Genomic DNA, 16,125 nt, shown 5'->3' with positions numbered 1-16,125 from the left:
AACAAATTTCATGACACATGCTAAGTATAATAAAGCTGCATATGATGCTGATCATATTGCCATGTGTGAGATCATACTGTGCACAGTATTGCTGCTGCATTTCCTGATTTCTAATAATGATTAAACTTTATTTGCTGCAAAACACCTTCAGGTATCTTGTGGCTACTAAAGGGTGTATGTAAATACAAACTATTTTCTCTTGTAAAAGTTTGTGGTTTGTTTGATTATTACCTTGATAATAATAAAACCAAAACCATGGAATACAGGCTATAAATTTAGAGACTTTGGACATTTCAAAATTAAACAGACACTTCATGAGAAAGTTATCTTTAACGAGTAAGCTTCCTCAAAATGACTATCATAACATATTGTCTAAAGATTGTTGCTTTACACAGAGAATGAATTGCAGTTCAAGCCAAACCTTGATATCTGACCTTCTTTATTTCCCTTGAACTGGCAGAGTAAGAGCACATGGTTTGTGTTACTTTGTTATTTACTGTAGTTAAGTTTGATTTCAGACCATACGTGGAATTGTGTGTATTAGGATATCATTGCCTGTCCAACCATTGCCAGTCTTTTTCTTCACAATGTGCTGTAATTATCCTGGGTTTCTAAACAATGAATGGATTTAGGAAGTTAACTCAGTATGTTCAGGGACAACAGAAACTGGAGATCATCCTGTTCCCTCTTCGGCATTTTTCCCACCTTAAGTTTTATTTTTTACACAGAATAAATTATCTTTTTATCATTCTGTTGTTTTATGCTATGTTGTTTCTTCCAAGCACCAGTGTGCATGTGCTCTCAGGCAAGTTGGTCAGTCAGGTGTAACGGCTCCAGTTTTTCCCAGTGCCTGCTATAATCAGGCATTGGAAGTCCTGCAGGAAATAATCAAATTATTAGGATAACAGATATTAGAGTGACAGATATTGGGAGCTGAATTTTAACTTCCAATATGCTGGAACAGCAGAAGAGAGGCTAAAAAGAGACACACTGTTTATCTGATCTGCTTTAACTGAGTAACTATGTTATTATTTCCAGATTTGCAAACCAATTAAGCTGCAGAGGTATGATGACAACTCACACAACTCGATTCAGTACTATTATTTAAATAAACGTGGAATATAATGGCATGAAGAACTCAAAAACTTAGCTGCAATATTCAGTGTGAACTTAGATTCAGTATTTCCTTGCTGTATATCTTGTGGAGAGTGCAAGGGGAAAAAAAAATATCTTTCAGCATCATAAAAAAATGTGTACTGGAAGTGAGCAGCATTGTGATCCCCATGCTTGGATTCAGGGAGGCGTGCAGTTCAATTATCTCATCAGATCAACTAAAAGTAAAAATGGTACCAAATTTGCCGATATCTTAATGTATACATTACCCTATTGCTTCCAAATGCCCTCTTAAGTCTACTTCATCACATCAGATTATTTCATCCAGCTCAATCCAATTCTACATATTACCCATCACTCTTGATGTTCGAACTCACCCTCTTGTATCAAGCCTCTCCCTTTTGGACATTGTCAACAAACCTTCCCATGATCAGTTCCACACATGCCAGGCTAGGAGGCTGAGAGTTAATTGATCTGGGTAGAAGTGGGCCAGAGAATTGTGATAGTTGATAGAAAGCTCAAGGTTAGTCTTGCAGTTTGAATGGATCAGATACACAAAATGATCACTTCATCTGGTTTAGTTTTCATAGAGCACAAGAAATGATTCCATATGCAGAATGGTATATTAAATTGGGAAAAATACAATAAAGTCCCTGTTTAGAGATTCTAAAAAATGAGGAAGGCAGCGGTAAAATCACAGGTTCAGCATCTCCTGAGCTTGCACAGGAAAATGCTATGGGAAAGGAGTTGTATTGATGGAGATGCAAGAGGGAATCATCGAGTATGGTAAAAGACAAAGGAAAGGGGACAATAAGGTTAGTTTGGTTTTCACCTGATAACTCAAGTGAAACAAGTAAGCAATAAGAGATGGTGGAGATGTAGTCAGCAGTGGAGAATCTTCACTGAAGAGCATAGGACTGGCCAATCTGATTCTATTAATGGATGTTGAGGGGTAGTAATGAACAGGGCATTTATTAAGACCATAAGACAGAGGAACAATATTAGGCCATTCAGCCCATTGAGTCTGCTCCACCATTCCATTATGGCTGATCCTAGATCCCACTCAAACCCATACACCTGCCTTCTTGCCATATCCTTTGATGCCCTGACTGATCAAGAAACTATCAACTTCCTCTTTAAATATACCCACGGACTTGGCCTCCACTGCAGTCTGTGGCAGAGCATTCCGCAGATTCACTACTCTCTGGTTAAAGATAAATCCTCTTTACCTCTATTCTAAAAGGATACCCCTCAGTTTTGAGCCCGTGCCCTCTAGTTCTGGATATCCCTATCATAAGAAACAAACTCTCCACATCCAACCTATCTAGTCCTTTCACGATTCAGTATGTTGTAATGAAATCCCCTACATTCTTCTAAATTCCAGGCCCAAAGCTACCAAACACTCCTCATATCTTAACCCCTTCATTCCCAGAATCATCCTCATGAACCTCCACTGGACTCTCCCCAATGACAACAGATCCTTTCTGATATATGGGGCCCAAAACTGCTGCGAATACTCCAAGAGCAGCTTGACTAGTGCCTTCCAAAGCCTCACTATGATATCCTTGTGTAACCCCCTGGGTCGCCTCAGGCTCGCTCAGCTCATTTCGTCTAAGGGGAGCAGCCTTCGGCCCCGCCAAACTGGGTAATCAGCTGGTGTGGATGCTGTGTGATGTCCCCGCCTCACCCAAAAACAGACAGTACACCATATGCGATTAAATGAGTACAATTTATAAAGGTTACTATAACTAAGTGATTAATAACGATACAGTATATATGAAGAGAAAATTAAAGAAAAGGCGCCAAACTTATCAAAGTCCAAACCACTTCGTGCACAGCCGTTGGAGCTCAATTACTGAAGTCTTCTGGCCACCATTCGATCCCCTCCGAACTCCTCGACTCACAGCTCAGGAGCCTCCGAACTCCTCGGACTCTCCAAACCGCTCAGGACCCTCCGAGTGGTCAACCAAGCACATCTAGCTTCATCCCCCCCCCCTTGGAGAATCTCCCGGCCTCGGACCCCCCTTTGGGGTCCGATCCTCGCCCAGCTTAGAGCATTGCGTCCTCTCTCTCGACCCCATCGCGCCGATCTGCCCAAAAGCCCGTCAACAAAAGCTTACAGACTCAGAAGAAAGAACATTAATCCCCATTTGGTTTACAAAGGAATACCATTCTCGTTATCAGTAAATTAGCATTCCTGCTAGTTAACAAAAAAGAAGAAACCCTCTTTACACTTGCTTTAGAATAGAATATTCCCTTGAAATAAATGCCAACATTGCCTTTACCTTCTTTACCACAGACTACCTGTAGATTAACCTTCGAGTCTTGCACGAGGATTTCTAAGTCCCTCAGCACCTCTCATGTTTGGACCTTTTCCCCATTTAGATAATCGTCAGCACTATTCTTCCTTTTACCAAAAATGCATTATCATACATTTCCCAAAACAGTAATCCAATCTGCCACTTTTTTGCCCATTCTTCCAATTCTTCCAATTTGTTTAAGTACTTCTGGTCTGCAGTGTAGATTGGTACGATATGGTGGTAGGTTTCCTAGCCTTACTATGGGTACTTCTAGAGAGACTAATGGAGTTTATCCTGAAGACTGAGTTGCAAAATGATATCTTCATTCCTCCATATTAATTAGGTGATTTAAGTTCAGTTTATTACATGAACATGGAATAAAAACTTACCTACAATAATGTTGGCATAAAGCTATTGGCTTAATGGGATCAAAAACTGTCAATACTGTCACTCTAGTCAGTACATGATTTCAGACCTAAAGTGAACTGATTGATGATTGCCTCCCTCTTAAATTGTCTAATATGCCATTTAGTTTTATTAAGCATACCACAAGTACTAAGAGTAAATCAGACATGCTTCTTGGCTTTGACCTATGCACCAAACATGGAAGAGAAAATATCGCACCTCACTGAGAAGCACCGGACTACTGTTTACGCACCATCACCAACCTCATCACATTCGAGGATGGCTGCTCTTCAGCCTCCAACCTCACTATTGCCCAACCCCATGTTACCCATTTTTACTTCCTGCCTAAGCTCTACAAACACAACTATCCTGGTAAGTCCATTGTTACTGCTTGCTCTGCCCCACTGAACTCGTGTCCTCATGTCTCAACACCATTTTGGCCTACTTGGTTCACTTCCTCCCCACCAACACTGCAGAGTCCCCACCACTTCACCAACTCTCAGTTTCCTGGCCATGACTGCCTCATGTTGGGCTGGGTGAATGGGCAAATGTATGGCAGATGCAGTTTAATGTGGATAAATGTGAGGTTATCCACTTTGGTGGCAAGAACAGGAAGGCAGATTACTATCTAAATGGAGTCAAGTTAGGAAAAGGGGAAGTACAACGAAATCTCGGTTTTCTTGTACATCAGTCAATGAAAGTAAGCATGCAGGTACAGCAGGCAGTGAAGAAAGCTAATGGCATGCTGACCTTTATAACAAGAGGAATTGAGTATAGGAGTAAAGAGGTCCTTCTGCAGCTGTACAGGGCCCTGGTAAGACCCCACCTGGAGTATTGTGTGCAGTTTTGGTTTCCAAATTTGAGGAAGGACATTCTTGCTATTGAGGGAGTGCAGCATAGGTTCACAAGGTTAATTCCAGGAATGGCGGGACTGTCATATGTTGAAAGATTGGAGCGACTGGGCTTGTATACACTGGAATTTAGAAGGATGAGAGGGGATCTGATTGAGACATATAAGATTATTAAGGGATTGGACACGCTGGAGGAAGGAAGCATGTTCCTGCTGATGGGTGAGTCCAGAACTAGAGGCCACAGTTTAAGAATAAGGGGTAGGCCATTTAGAACAGAGATGCGGAAAAACTTTTTCACCCGGAGAGTGGTGGATATGTGGAATGCTCTGCCCCAGAAGGCAGTGGAGGCCAAATCTCTTGATGCATTCAAGAGAGAGTTAGATAGAGCTCTTACAGATAGCGGGGTCAAGGGATATAGGGAGAGGGCAGGAACGGGGTACTGATTGTGTATGATCAGCCATGATCACAGTGAATGGGGGTGCTGGCTAGAAGGGCCGAATGGCCTATTCCTGCACCTATTGTCTATTGTCTATTGTGTCTAGCCCCTGTATACCTCCATCTTCCATTTGGTAGAGCTCAAGGGTCCCTGTTTCTTTCTTGATACCAGACCCAAACAGTTCCCCTCCACCAGCATCCTTCTCTGTCTTGCCGAACTAGTACTCATCCTCAACAATCTCTCCTTTGGCTCCTTCCATTTTGTCCAAACCAGTGATGTAGTCATGGGTATCTGCATTGGCCCCAGCTATGCTTGCATGGAAGAGTCCACGTTCTAAACCTTCACTGATAATGCTTACCAACTCTGATGATAACTGCATTGGTGTTGTTTCCTGCACCTGTTCGATGCTCATCAATTTCATCAACTTTGCCACCAACTTTCACCTTGCCCTATAGTTCACTTGGTCCATCTCCAACATCTCCCACCTACTTTCTTACTCTCTGTGTCTCAATCTCTGGAGACAGATTATCTACTGACGTATTTTACAAACCTACTGACTCCTAGAGTTACCTTCACTACAACTCTTCCCACCCTCTCACTTTCAAGGATGATATTTCTCTCTCAGTTCCTCAGTCTCCACTGCGTCTGTTCTTATGCTCAGACTTTCTATCCCAAGATATCTGAGATGTCATCTTTTTTCAGAAAATGTGTTTTCCCCTCCATTGTTATCAATGCAGCCCTCACCTGCATCTCCTCCATTCCCAAATGTTTTCTCTCATCCCATTCCACCCAGCTCACGTAACAGGGCTAGGCTTCCCCTTGTCCATACGTGTCATCCCGTGAGCATCCAAATCCGATATATCTTTTTCTGCAAGTTCCACAATCTCCAACTGGATCCCACCACTAAGCAAACCCTCCCCTTCCCTCTCTGCTTTCTACAGGGACGGCTCTCTTTATTACTTCCCTGTCTGCTCTTCTCTCTCCCACTGCTCCACCTCCAGACTCTTATCCTTGAAAACATCCTAAGTGTTACATCTGCCATTTAGGACCCCAGGCAGTCCTTCCATGTGAGGCAGTCCTCCCAGCTTGGCTTCCACTACATCAGTGAGACCCAACGCAGATTGTGGGATTACTTCTTTGTGTATCTTCTTTCCATGTGCCTTAACAGCCAAGATCTCCCAGTGACCAGCCATTTTAATGCCACTTCCCATTCCCATATGGACATGTCTGTCCATGGACTCCTCTACTGCCAAGTTGAGGCTAGATGCAGACTAAATGAACTACATCTCATGTTCCATCTTGGTAACCCTCCAATCTGATGGCACCTTCATTGATTTCTCCAACTTCTGATAACTACTTTTCTCTGTGTCTCCACCCCTTTTGTTTTTCCCTTTTCTCCCCTAACCTCTTCACTTGCCCCCCTCCCTATTTTCATGACTTGTCCATCACCCACTCCTTCCTCCCTCTGGTTCCATAGCTTCTTCCCTTTATTTCATGGGTTACTGTCCTCTGCTGTCAGATTCCATTATGTCTGTTCATAACTCTTCCACCTATCAACTCCCAGCATCTCACATAATTTCCTTCCACGCACTGCCAACCTACTTATCTCCCCCCTTTCTCCTGGATGCACCTAGCTCTTGTCAACTGGTGCTCCACCCCTCCCCTACCCTTTTATTCTGGCTTCTTTTAACAATTCCAATGAAATGCCTCAGCCCACAACATTGACTGTTTGTTTCCTTCCATAGAGCTGCTGAGCTCACTCTGTGTATGTTGCTTTTTAACTGACTGCACAAAGTCTTGCTCACAAGTATGTAAAGCCTTGGATCATAATGGCTGAGCTGCCCCAAAAGCCATCCGACCAACGGCCTGATTTATCCGTACTTATTGTATTATAAACTTCAGCCAGCATTTAGCCCCTTTTTTAACAGTGTTGCGTAGATTGTTATGTCCCATCTGAAGGATGGATTTGCAAGAGATGGCAACAGAGTGGTTTGCAGTCAGAAAGATGTGGGCCTAGGAATCTTTAATAGTGGCTATGGCGAACTTTAAAATCTCATAGTAACAGTTCAAACTTGACTAAGAAAATATGTTACTGAAAATATCTCCCCATCCTCCTCCATCTCACCCATTTAAGTGGATGAGTCAATATGGAGTATGTTTTGGAAAAAAACACTGAGAATAAGTTGAACGCAAAATGTGTGCTGGACAGGACACTTCAATGTGCATCAGCTGAGAGATCTGGCCAGTTCTATGAGAGGTAATAGGCAAATGAGAAGATATAAGAAGCTCATGGAAAACAAGCTACCTTTTCACTTCCACATCAATTTATTCATTGCAGATCCATGATTCTAAGAGATCTCATTATGTAGTCCTTGTGGAGAGTAAGTAATTTCTACACTCAGATAAGAACTTTCATTATGTCATGTTGCATAACACCAGGCTAAAAGGGTTTGGATTTAGAACAATATTGGGTACCTATAAGATAATGTGATGTGGTTAAGCACCACTTACTCAATGATGAGGCAGTATTTGGCCATATGTGATTTCAAGGATTAATATATTGAAACATTACTGCAGGAATTCCTCAAGGCAGTGTACTGAACTTGGTTATTTTCAACTGCTTTATCATTATTCTGCTCTCTAACATAATGTGCAAGTATTTGAAAATGATTGGAAATTGTTCAATTCCATTGGGAACTCCTCAGATATTGAAGTAGCCCAAACCTTCATGCAAAAAGTACTGTGATATAATAATCTCAAAAATTCCACTTAATAACCAACTCAAAAAATAAAGCTTATCTGACCAGTTCCTCTTTTTATCAAACAGCATTGCTATCAATAATTCTAACATCTGGGAGATTATCATTTAACATTGAATTAACAGAACCTTCCCAATGAATAATGAATTTACAAAAACAGGTCAGAAGCTGCTTATCTTTTCAGAAACGAGTTAATTCCAACAGAGCAAAACAGTCCTCCACCTACATGGAATAGAATAAGTACATGTTTAGATAATATTCATTCACGTTGCTGAGTGCATCCCCAAGAATGCTCAAGAAGCTCAACACTGCTTCAGATAAATCCACCCATTTGATCAGCAGTGCATCCATCCGTCTATTTCAGCAGCTTGTCAAGGTTTCCAGAACACCACAATTTAAGCTACCTCTATCATCTAAAGGCACATTGGAAGACTATTAATTTCAAGATGCCATTCAATACACTTGGCATCCAAATTCACTGGATTAGAGAAATTAAACACAAAGCACAGTAATGGAAAGGTAACTCACCAACGCTTCAACTCGGCAAGCAGGCCCAGTAAGTCTAGCCTCACTGATGAAGCATACATCCAGTAAGGCTGAGGTAAGATATGACAGAGGTATTCAGGATCATGGTATTAAAAAGGGTAAACTAGAAAGTAGCTGCTCTCATTCACAGAAGCTGCAAGGAAGAGGAACCAAGTTTTAAAATGAAGCACAGAAGATAAATAAAGAATATATGGGAAGTCATTTTTACGCAAAGCATGTGGTCATTCCACATTTACTGCCCTGTGAGGACGATTCAAAAGGGAAGAAGAGGGAAATTAACTTAAAGAAGTATAAGGAAAGAACAGCAGGCTGATTCGCTCCTTCAAAATCCTAAGATAATTCTGTGATTCTGTGAAAAGTTTAGCATAATATTGCACAGCAGACTCCTTGAGTCAAGTGGCATATTCTGTTCCTCTGTCTTCTGGTCTTAAGGACTGAAGGGTCTGTACTATGCTGTACTGTTCTACGTTCAGGAATTTGGCAAAAATGACAGCTCACTTGTCATTGAACAGGAGGATTGCTGATGAGAGTGCAACCACACATCAGCCATTAGAGATGGAATCTCAATAAAATATCTTTTTGAAAAGAAGGAAATACATGGGCCAATTAAAACAACAGTTCAGGAAACTGGATTTTAAAACTCAATTAACATGGTGCTATTGATGATCAGATTAATTCTCAGTCTTAAACAGCCATGAATGACTCTATTCTTATTGTAATAGAAGCTTCTCAAAAACTCAAGAATAAGAAGTGCCGAATGATCTTAGAAATCAAAGCCAATCAAATGAAGAAAAAAGAGCAGAAATTCATCCTTATTTGTTGTAAATATGTAAGTATTCTTTATTATATTCAACTTCCAAAATTTGCTTTGCTAGCTTTAATAGAACAAGTAATGTATATGTGTCTTTTTTAAAATACTTATTGCAAGTAAATGTCTTCCCTGTTTTTGCCTTATTTACTTATTACATCCAGCTAGTGGTGTAGTGGCATCAGCATTGGACTTCAAGATGAATGGTCCCTAATTCGAATCCAGTTGGCTCCTTGCATGCTTTCCATCCGTCTGTGGAAGGTTGAGTGTTGAACTTGAAACTCAGCCTTGTAAAAAACAGTCAAATGCTACAAAAATGACACCTGATGCACCACGAAGTGCAGAAAAGGAGCAATAGCTTATTACATGAATAGTATTCATAAAATCTAGACCTGTTCTTTTTTAATGTTTTCTTTTCTCCAGAAGGCATGTTGGTCATGGTTTAACTTGTTGGCTGCTGTTTCAGAGGAATTGATACTCATTCAGTTACTACATCCAGCGACAAATCGAAAATGCCATGTGGTGGACTTCTACCTCACTGACTCCTGCTTGGCAGTTCACCGGCAGCCAACAGCTTCGAGATAACTGGAAAATTAATGGTGTGAGTGTTTGCTGAATGTTGGATGACAAATGAGGGGAAAACATGATAATCAGTCCCAATTCCTGTCATAGTTAATTAAATAGCTGAAGTGGCTTACATGCTTTGTATTGATTGTTGCTTGTATAGATAGCTCTTATAGATAGCGGGGTCAAGGGATATGGGGAGAGGGTAGGAACGGGGTACTGATTGTGTATGATCAGCCATGATCACATTGAATGGCGGTGCTGGCTCAAAGGGCCGAATGGCCTACTCCTGCACCTACTGTCTATTGTATATTGTCTATTGTCCCGAACTTTCATTGTGATGAGTTCAGTCTGGGTAGTATGCTCCAGTTCCTTGACATTCTTTGAGTAATCCATCCAAAACCAAGGTTATGAGCGCAAAATATTTTTGAAATTTAAATGCAAATTACATTCTATACAAATCAGATTTCCTATTTATTTTGCATAAGTTGCTCGGGATTGGCAACCAGCTGTGTTGTATATTACAGGAATTACAGAGTGATGCACCATCAATAACTCTGAGACGTGGGTTAAGGTAGGCTTTTATTGGCTGGAAGAAAGCACAAGCAGCAAGTGACCACCACACAACATCCTGGAGACTGAGGGAGGAGCAGTGCCTCCAATCGCCTTTATACCAGGGTCTGTGCGAGGAGCCACAGGAGCAGTCAGCAGAGGCGGCGTGTCCAGACAGGTATATGTAGTTCACCACACAGAGGTTAAAATGGAAAATGTGCAAACTAACAGTTTACTGAACATAAGTACTAAAAGAAAACAAAAGTATAGAATTGCATTCAAGAAAATTGTCCCTTCAATCTTCTACAAGGTGATCATACTGTCAGATGATAAGAACCATAACATTATAAGACATACAAATAGAATTAAGCCATTTGGCCCATTGAATCTGCTCTGTTAATCCAATGGTTAATTTATTATCCCTCTCAACTCCTCTCACCTGTCATCTCCCTGTAACTTTTGATGCACTGACTGATCAAGAACCTATCATACTCTGCTTTAAATATTCTTAGCGACTTGGCCTCCACACCTGTCTCTGGCAATGAATTGCACAGATTCAGAATCAAAGTCAGTTCTAATATCACTGGCATATGTTATGAAATTTAGTTGCTGCAGCACTGTAAATTACAATAAAAATATTAAATTTAATAAAATAAGTAGTGCAAAAAGGGAGGGAAAAGTACTGAGGTTCATTGTCCATTCATAAATTCGATGGTGGAGGGGAAGAAACTGTTTCTGAAACATTGATTGTGTGTCTTCAGGCATGCTGTACCTCCTCCTTAATGGTAGCATTGAAAAGAGGGCATTTCCTGGGTGATCGGGGTACTTAATGATGAATGCCACCTTTTTGAGGAATTAGTACCTATGATGGAAGTGGTAAAATTTACGACTTTTTGCAACTTTTTCCTATCCTGACCTGTGGCCCTTTCATACCAGATGGTGTGTCAACCAGTTAGAATGCTCTCCATGATACATCTGTAGAAATTTGTGAGTGCCTTTGGTGACATACCGATTCTCCTCAAACTCTTATTGAAATATAGTCACTGTCATGCCTCCATTGTAATTGCATCAATATGTTAGGCCCAGGATAGATCCTCAGAGATGATGACTTCCAGCAACTTGAATCTGTTCCTTTCTGTTTCTGATCCTTTGATGAGGACTGATGTGTGTTCCCTTGACTTCCCCTTCCTGAAATCTGCAATCAATTCCTTTGCCTTACTGATGTTGAGTGCAAGGCTGTTGCTGCAACACCACTCAGCTAGCTGTTCTTCCTTACTCCTGGACACCTCCTTATCACCATCTGAAACTCTGCCAATCGTAGTTGTGTTATTGGCAAACTCATGGATGGTGTTTTAGTTTTGCCTAGACACACTGTCATTCATGGGATTAGAGGGAGTAGAACAGTGGACTAAGCATACATCCTTCAGGTTCGCCAGTGTTGAACATCATCAGATGTTATTTCTGATCTGCACTGACTGTGTTCTCCCCAGTTGCAGAGGGACATACAGAGGCCTAGGTTGTGGAGCCTGTTGATTAGTATGTGATTAGGATGTGATGGTGTTGAATGCTGAGCTGTGATCAACAAACAGCAGCCTGATATATATTCTGATTCATCATTTCCTGGCTACAGAAATTGCTCCTCATCTCTGTTGAGAAGGGGCATCTTTCTATTCTCAGGCTGTACCCTTTGGTCCTGGACTTCCCTACTCCTTCCACACTGTCCTTCCAGCCCTAGAAAATCGAGGACCTGTCCAGTCTCAGCTCTACTATTCCCACTGCTAATAGACCAGGAAATTTATTTTGTCACACCCCAAAAACTAACTTCTTTTTGGAAGTTTTGATTAACTGTACTAATTTGTGAGCCTTCTAGGAGGTTCTAAACTATTAAACTGGAACTCTTGGGTGCCAAGACTATTTTGTACATAGCTATTGGATATAACTTTCTTTAAATTCACTTAAGAAACTGACCACTGTAATTCAATTGAACCAGGGAATGATTCTGTATATTTTTAAGTAATTTTCTATAATTTGAACTCAGATTATTCACAGGTGATGGATTGGTGCAATGGTACACCCCTTTTCAGCTTATTGATCAAACTGATCCTCATTACGCACTTAAATCTACCAAGGAAAAAATTTTAAGCATTTCCTTTCAAAATTATATTTTAAATCTCTACATGATTGCAGTGGCTTATGACAGATTTTATATATAATTATATTTATTTGAGCAGAAATCTTAAGGCAATTTAAGGCATAATTTGTGTTTCTTTTGTCAAATACAATCCAAGTGGCAACTCATTCCTTTTCTTTTTTTTCATCCAGTGCCCACACAGACACTCACACATGTACCAGGATATTGGCTGGGAGTGGGAACTCCTGCTAGCTAATGTAACTTTGCAGAAAACTGTAGCATTTGAGCTAATGAAAAGTGCAGGCAAGTTAAATATGTTTCTGTTTAAGTCATTTTAAAATTTGAGTCATGTCCTGTCAGGACTAATGAATCAGTAATATATATGGTATGTGAATATATTACATTGACTTAGTAGGTTTTAGACTTGCCTCAAAATCAGTAGATTACGATTCCAGTCCCACTTATGAGTATTAAGAATAAATATCCAGACAGATTCCTTAAAAAGGAAAGAAGGCATACTTAATTATTGTTGGTGTCCCTTCTGAATAAGATGTTAAATCAAACCTTCATTTGCTTTCTCAAGTGGATGTAAACCATTCTTGACTTGATAATGGATGGTAGCTAAAAGTAGGTTTATACCAAATTTTGTGGCATCCGGCAGGCATTTTGTTCATGGTACCTCTGCTAAGAAATCCATTTGCACACAAGGTCTATATGAGCATGCATGCATAGTCAAGGTTTTCTTTGTGCATTTTATCACCGTGGGCATATAAAGAAAACCAAGCATCTCGGAGTGGGCTTAAGGGAATCACAGCAGAAAGAGGCCAGAGATGGGCATAAGAGTTTGGGATCATTAAGACGCTGAAAGTCGATTGATAAGTAGTAAGATCACTGCTGGGGAGACATCATGAGATTCGGAACAACACTCGGAAATGGCCTACTGGAGGTTAGATTTAGTTGATGGCAGCTTGCATTTGATAGTTGTGAGGCTGGGAAATTGAAGCATGCTTATCAGGAGTGAACTTGGTAGTCATTGCTAGCATTTATTGTCCATTTCTAATTGCCTCTTAAAAGATGGTGATAATGCCACTTACTTTAACTGTTGTAATCCTTCCAGTGATGGAAATTGAACAGTGTTGTTGATAGCATGTCCCAGGGTTTGGGCCCAATGATAAGGAAGAAATGTTAATATATTTCCATGGCAGTATTGTGGATAACTTGTAGAGAGCCTGCAGAAAGTGATGCTTCTATCCATCTATTGCCCCTATCCTTTATGGTAATAGAGATCACAGATTTGGAGCTGGGCTTGCAAGAGTAATTAAACCCTCAGAAATTTTCTGTGTGTGTGGTGTGATGGGGGAAGAGGGTGTGTATTAAGAATGATAGTCAAGTTGTGTATCAATGGCTGGAACTTTCATGATTCACCTTTAGGCACAAAAGCAACGTTCTTTTCCCTATTGTCCTGGTCCATACTTATTCTTCCATAATAATCTAAACATTGGATTATTTGGTCATTATTTTATTTGAGTTAGAGATTACAGTGCAGTACAGGCCCTTCCAATGGCCATTGATTTAACCCTAGCCTAATCAGGAAAATGTAGAAAGACCAATTAACCTACAAATTGGTAAGGCTTTGGACTGTGAGAAGAAACTGGAGCACCTGAGAAAACCCATGTACTCACAGGAAAAACGTACAAGTTTTCTTACAGAGGATGCCGGAATTGAATTCCAAACTCTGAGGCCCCATGTTGTAATAGTGTCACACAAACTGCTATGCTACCTTGGCGACTTACATCATTTCTGTTTGTTAGAACTTTTGTATTCAAAATAGCTACCAATTTCCCATCATCACAGTAGTGACTGCAATTCAAAAATAGAATTACATTGTTAACTCCATAGCACTTACAGAAACAAAGTATAAAAATTGTTTGATTTAAATGAACATTGTTCACTGCTTGACTTTAGATGAATCAATTGTCTAAAATAGGAACAGAGAGAGATTTTATATTATCTGTTCAAATTTTATATATTGCACATTTTGTACGGAGGTAACTCATAAGTAATCAGAGGTGACAGTGTTTGAAGTTTACTGATTTAAGTGTGTAAAACCATGAATTCACAGAAATCATTCATTTGAGTGCTGGTCTAAAGTGAGTATTCCCTTGTTTCAGACTAAACATGAACTCAGCTCCACTTTTATTTCATTTATCTGAGATCAAGTCTGCCAGGTATGGAACAGTTCCAAATCACCAGCCAATCAAGGTATCATTTCACATAATATTGTGAACAGTCAGGCTTCATATTATAAATAAAAACACTGGCAGACACCAGAGAAGGTGCAAAAAAGGATCTACTTAGATGATTCCTTGTTTGGCATTAGGAAAGATTGAACAGACCAAGGCTCCTTTTCCCAAAAAAAATGCTGAAAGGTGTCCAAATGGGTTCCATTAAGTTAGGGAAGGATTGGCAGGGCACACAACTTCTATGCTTTGTGTTCAAGATGCATTATTAGTATCTTTGTGCTACTTGCTCACAATTTGTGACAAATCAGCTTTAACAATCCTGGAAGGCCATTGAAGTTATAAGATGAAGCATGTTTTCAAAAATGGCCAACACAGGTTCAAATCAACTGCTTAAATTTATTCTGCATTAGTGCTGCAGCAGGTAATGGATGTTATTTCAGATATGATTGTAAGTTACTGAATTAAATGTCAAAACACAGATGAAAATTAGCTCCCTCAATTTCCAATACTGCACTGACGGTTTTGACCAATGAGTTGGAAAGGAAAAAGTAATCCTTTATTTGCTAAGGACCAAGGGACAAGCAGACCTTTCAGGAGCACTCTGAAATAATGTTGGATTTAGTTGTACAGGGAACTGCAGCTTTAATATCAAGGAACACAGTTACAGAAATACAGCAAATGGAAATGTTTTCCAAAACATTTAATTACTATAAATAAACATGAGAGATGCTGGAAATCTAGAACAACATACACAAAACCCTGGAGGAACTCAACAAGTCCTTATGAAGTGTCTTGGTGCAAAACATCAACTGTTTATTCCCTTCTGTAAATGCTGCCTAACTTGCTGAATTCTTCCTGCAGTTGTGTTTGTTCTAACTTATTATGCAGTACATTAACAGAATCGATATACGCATCTTCAAATGCCACACCAACTGAATCACTAACCATAGACTCTGCTCATTCACTTAAGTCACCTGTCAGCAATCACTATCAATCAAATTAACATGATTCAGTAGATAACTGTCTTTAATCTGAATCTCCCACTCCAGAAACCTGAGCATAAAAAACAATATTAATTTTCCAGCGTAGACTTAAGCAACTAATGCAGAGTTGGATGACACATCCAATTGCCATGGAACTGACAATTGGACATGACCATTCTCAAACCACAACTTGAAGATGAATAAGACAGTTATTGTTGACTTCCTAACCAAAATTTATCCTCTATTCAACATTATCAGGAACACTTATCCGGGTCATGACTGCAGCACTGTTGGTCGAAGCTTTCTTGTGGGCAATTTGGCAGCCTTGTTTTCCACATAGAAGATGTGATCAAATTTCAGTGATTCATCATTGGCTCCAACTTACTTATTGATGTCCTGAAAGTGATGTGAGGCAGGCTAGTTAAACCTTTTTC

At 40.1% G+C, this 16,125-nt stretch overlaps 1 long non-coding RNA gene across 1 annotated transcript; it reads left to right on the top strand.

Moving 5' to 3' along the window:
- Window positions 1-9,689: 9,689 nt before the first annotated feature.
- Window positions 9,690-12,715, top strand: LOC132397724 (uncharacterized). The gene is made up of 3 exons (XR_009513424.1): window positions 9,690-9,817; window positions 10,310-10,512; window positions 12,657-12,715. It is a non-coding gene; the product is annotated as an uncharacterized LOC132397724 (long non-coding RNA).
- The last annotated feature ends 3,410 nt before the right edge of the window (window positions 12,716-16,125 follow it).

The sequence above is a fragment of the Hypanus sabinus genome, chromosome 8 (assembly GCF_030144855.1).
Source record: "Hypanus sabinus isolate sHypSab1 chromosome 8, sHypSab1.hap1, whole genome shotgun sequence".
Classification (NCBI taxonomy): domain Eukaryota; kingdom Metazoa; phylum Chordata; class Chondrichthyes; order Myliobatiformes; family Dasyatidae; genus Hypanus; species Hypanus sabinus.
Note: the sequence above shows the minus strand (reverse complement) of the source record. Positions and strands in the feature narration are given on the sequence as shown.